The following is a 5249-nucleotide window of genomic DNA, read 5'->3' as shown; positions in this document are numbered from 1 at the left end:
TTACGTTTACAATGGTCATATATTGCTTGGACGCAGGGCCCACATCACCACTCCCTCCTCGCCCTCATTAGATCGGCCCAACTTTCCTCCTTTTAAAACGTACTCTTTTTTTTCTTCCTACCTTCCCCACTCTCTTTATGCCCGGAGGTAACAACTAACGTTATAAAAAAAGCTCACTTATGTACTTCCATTTGATGTGCTGCATGCTAAAATAAGGATTTTTGCACTTAAAAAAAAAAAAAACCTACAAGAAGTAGTTCTTTCAATAGCACAGGAAAAAAAAAACATGTTGCATCCAACCATAGGTTGATCGATTCGGCAATATTAATGAAACTACAAGGGCGGCTGTTGCGTCAGCCAAAACAGGCTCAAACCAGCTGGCACTAGCGAGCACAGAAGTGGCGACAAGAAGCAGAACACATGGATGCAAAGATGTTTACATTTATTTTAGCAATTTAGGTCATCTTGTTGATGTCAGCAGGTCAGTGCAGCTGAAGTAACAACCGCCTTTGGGACAGCACAACGATTATGGCTTGCGAGAAGGGGAACTGGTACGAGGAATCTGGCACGACGCGTACACTGAGCCGAGCGTCTTGTGCGGTGTCCAAGATCACGTTCAAAGGACTTGTCGGGCATGAGGCAGCCGAAGTTGATAGAGCTGCGAAGACAAAAGCGGAATTGTAGCAAAAAGACTCGAGCAAATAGATTTCGGGCCCTTACTGGGGAGGCGCCCGACCAAGTTGAGTGGGCGTGAGAACAGCACCAGGATGCGGCCACCTAATCCGCTCTGCTTCTTCGTCCAGGTTACGGCATGGGCTCTGTTCAGCAATGCCCCGCTATCGTCACCTACCCATGAGATCAGCAAGCTGCCCTGCCACTTCAACGACACGTGTGATGCCGCATGCCCGCAAGACCGGCACATTTTCATCGCCGTCCCTCCATCGCATGAAAGATCCAGATCAACAGCGACATCATTTGCTGCCTATATGAACAGCTGGCGGGCCCCCAGGCGCCCTTAGTGGGCGTGAGAACAGCACCAGGATGCGGCCACCTAATCCGCTCTGCTTCTTCGTCCAGGTTAGTTCTGTTACTTCCCTGTACGCTAAGAAATCAAATGATGTGTGCCTGTTGCTGTTCCCACGCCCGGGAGTTTTGCTTTGTGTGTTCAGTGAATGCTTTGATATTGTAAACCAACTGCTAGCGTTGTCCGGGGACGTCGAACTCAACCCTGGGCCTAACACAAGGCATCAGGTACAGGACTCTCTTCCTGAAGTCCAGTCTAAGCAGTTGGAAGATATGTTTGCAATACTAGAGACTTTGAACACGCGAACTGCGAAAATGCAACTGGACCAAAAGGCTTTCATAAAGTCTATTGATGATCTTAAGAAGTCCCAGCTGAAGTTAGAAGAAAATTTCAGCGAAATGAACAAAAGATTAACTGACGTTGAACGCAAAACTGTTACCATTGACGAAATCGAGAAGGAAGTACATCCTTTTCAGCAGTTAGTTGCCCAACTTTCTAGTGAAAACTCAGCTGCGCGCGCGCCTGTCTGAACTTGAAGACAGGCAGCGACGCGATAACCTTCTGTTCTATGGCATACCTGACACGCAATCAGAGTCCTGGGCTCAGTCAGAAGAAAAGCTAGTCAAGGTTCTTTCATCCTGCTTGGAAATTCCGTCCTCTGAAATTTCGATCGATAGAGCGCACAGGCTCGGTGGGTTCGCATCGGAAAAATGTCGACCAATTATTGCCAAATTTTCATCTTTCAAGGTAAAGCAGAGAATACTGCTTAACAGTTCTAAGCTCAAGGATGAAAAAATTACGCTTAGCGAGGATTATTCTTTCGCCACCCGTCACGCTAGAAAAAAACTGGTCGAATTTGGCAAGTCCCAGCCGCTGACTTTCAAGCTTCGCTTCAATAAGCTTTACATAAAAAATAAATGCTACTCCTACAATCACTCCGATGACTCCGTTCATGAAATCCCAAGCGCCTTCCCGTTGCCAACCGACCGTTCTGAGGACCCTACGAATAATACCCACAGCGCCTCCGCGTCACCGACCGAACCTGCTACCGATTAGCACTGCGCGAGGGGCAGTGGAACTAAATCCCCGGCCATTACCCCACTTTCTTTGTTGTTCACAAATATTCGTAGCATAATACCTAAACGCGATGATCTTTGTTCTGTAATTGATGCTTGCGATGCTGACATTGTATGTCTCACTGAAACCTGGCTATCGGCGAAGATAGATAACTGTGAACTTCTTACCTGTAAAAAGAGATATAACATTTATCGGTGCGACAGGGGTTCTAGATGTGGCGGAGGCGTGCTTGTAGCTGTTGCCGATACTGTTATGTCTTTTCCGATCCATTTTGTAAGCGCATTGGAACTTGTATTGGTTGAAATTCGCACATGCTCTAAGAAACTGATAGTGGGCGTTTGCTATCGTCCGCCGTCTACCTCCCCCACCTTTGTAAACGATCTTCATGATGTCATTCATATGATTACAGTCCGTTATCCGAGCAATCCCTTTATTTTACTGGGCGATTTTAATTTCCCCAACTTAGTGTGGTCTAATGTGAGTTCTTATTGTGAACCTTTTTCAAGTGAATGCGACATGTTCTTGAATTTGTGCAGTGATTTTAACTTATCCCAGCTTGTAACGCAGGCAACTCGAATTTCACCTACTGCGTCTAATATCCTCGATCTGGTACTCACCACATCGCCTGATTTTTTCCAGCCCATATCATACTTGCCAGGGTTAAGTGATCACCTACTCCTTCATTTTGCTTTAACCTGCGCAGTTCCCCATCAACGCAACCACAGTAAATATATCCATGATTACAAAAATGCTGATTTTGATGCTATTAACCATGAACTGTCTGTTTTTCTAGACCATTACTTGCTAAGCTTTCATGATGGCAGCGTGAATGCTAACTGGAGCCTGTTTAAAGAAAAAGTTGCTGCGCTCACTGAAAAATATGTTCCACGCTTAGGCATCACCTCTAACCGTCAATCACCATGGTTCACTAAATCGTTAAAACGGCTCTGTAATAAGAAAAAACGCATGTTCCGCTCTGCAAAACTAACCGGTTCCGAAGAACGTTGGACTGCTTATCAGGCCGCGGCCCATGAATATAAAAGTGCACTGAAGGATGCCAAAGATTTGTTTTTCAATGACACATTACCTTCCCTTTTGATAAATAACCCTAGGCAATTTTGGAGCGTAGTTAACAAAAAAGACAATTCATCCATCAGCCTTAAAGACTCCAGTGACCAACTAATTCATCCTAATGAATGTGCAAATGTTCTAAACAGTGTATTCGTTTCAGCTTTTTCCAAAAATCAGTGTTCGGTAACCCCTGCATATAACAGTGCTGACTTTTTACCGATGGATTCTATTATCTTTGATCCTGCTGGAGTGGAAAAAATAATCGAAAAACAAAAGGTTTCTTCATCATGTGGTGTTGATAACATTAGTTCTAAGTTCTTGATTAAAACCAAAGTGTACAGCGCAATAATACTCTCTAACCTATTTCAGCAATCTCTTGAAACAGCATGCATACCTGATGACTGGAAGGTCGGGAAGGTGATTCCCTTGCATAAATCTGGTGATCAACATTCCCCGCATAATTATCGACCCATCTCACTTACCAGCATTCCGTGTAAAATTATGGAGCATGTTATTTACTCTCACCTTGCATCGTTCCTTGATTCTAATGCCTTTTTTACTGACAGTCAACATGGATTTCGGAAGTGGTTTTCTTGCGAAACACAGCTTTTAACCTTCACGCATGATCTAAACTCATTCCTCGACAGGGGTTCCGTTGTCGACTGCATATTCCTCGATTTCTCAAAGGCGTTTGACAAGGTCTCTCATCAACTGCTTTTTTTTAAACTTAGTAAACTTAACCTCGACCCTAACGTTCTTAGGTGGCTGCATTCGTTTCTCACTAATCGTTCTCAATTTGTCACCACTAATAATGCTTCTTCCTTCACTTCTCCAGTTGAATCTCGAGTGCCACAAGGCTCTGTTCTAGGGCCTCTGCTTTTTCTTATATATATTAATGACTTACCTGACAATCTATGTTCAACAATAAATCTTTTTGCTGATGACTGCGTCATATACCGCGAAATTAACAGTGACTCTGATATAGCTCTTCTTCAATCGGATATTGATCATGCTCTTGAATGGACTAACAAATGGAACATGGAACTAAACATAAAAAAGTGCAAGTACATGCGGGTTTCTCGTCGTAACACCACATTGTCTTCATATCGTCTTAATAATTGCAGCCTTGAGTCTGTGCCTTTTTATAAATATTTAGGTGTCTTCATTTCCCATAATCTTTCTTGGAAAGTACACATAGACCATGTAAGCAATAACGCTAATCGCATGCTGGGCTACATACGCCGTAACTTTAATCTTTCTTCTAGCTCCGTAAAACTGCTTCTCTACAAGTCGTTGGTTCGTAGTAAACTAGAATATGCTGCATCTATCTGGGACCCCTATCAAGAGACACTAATATACCAACTCGAATCTATACAGAACCGTGCGGCCCGTTTCATTCTCTCGAATTATCACCGTAACTCTAGCGTCAGTGCCATGAAATCAAGCTTATCACTCCCATTACTGACGCAACGTAGAAATATATCCCGCCTTTGTCTATTCCATAAGATTTACTATGATAACCCCATCCTTAAGAGAAAATTTATAACGCCACCTTGCTACGTTTCAGCTCGGATCGATCATCGTCATAAAGTTGGTATTCTTTCATGCCAAACAAACCGCTTTTACAACTCATTCATCCCCAGCACATCGGCACAATGGAATCACCTTCCCCGATCGGTCGTCGAAATAAGTGACCATTCTGTGTTTAAATCGGCTTTAACTAACTTGATGGTAACATAGTACATGTAATTCTTGCGCCCTGTCATTTATTCTTTTCAGCATATGTTGTAGTTCAAACAGACCTGGTGTTTTTTTTTTGTTTTTTTTCCCCTTTACAATTTCTGCTGTTTAAGGGCATGACAGAATGTGTGCACCAGTGTTTTCCTGCCATTTTCAACAATTTCCTCGTGTTTTTTTTTGTTTGCGTGGTATGCTTACTTTTATCCTTTGCTCATAATTTCGTGTTAAATGACTGTTAATTTGTTTGATTGTATTTGCTGTAACCTACTGATTTGCGCGAGCCATATTTTTGTTCATTTTGTGTTACTTGTAACTGCTGTTCTTTTGTCATTTTGTC

The 5249-nt window shown here is 43.0% G+C and overlaps 1 pseudogene; it reads left to right on the top strand.

The window, feature by feature from the left end:
• Positions 1–767: 767 nt before the first annotated feature.
• Positions 768–2080, top strand: LOC149364513 (uncharacterized; annotated as a pseudogene).
• Positions 2081–5249: the final 3169 nt, after the last annotated feature.

The sequence above is a fragment of the Amblyomma mixtum genome, chromosome 2 (assembly GCF_055824585.1).
Source record: "Amblyomma mixtum isolate Tamu chromosome 2, ASM5582458v1, whole genome shotgun sequence".
Taxonomy (NCBI): Eukaryota; Metazoa; Arthropoda; class Arachnida; order Ixodida; family Ixodidae; genus Amblyomma; species Amblyomma mixtum.
This window is presented reverse-complemented; position numbering and strand designations above follow the sequence as displayed.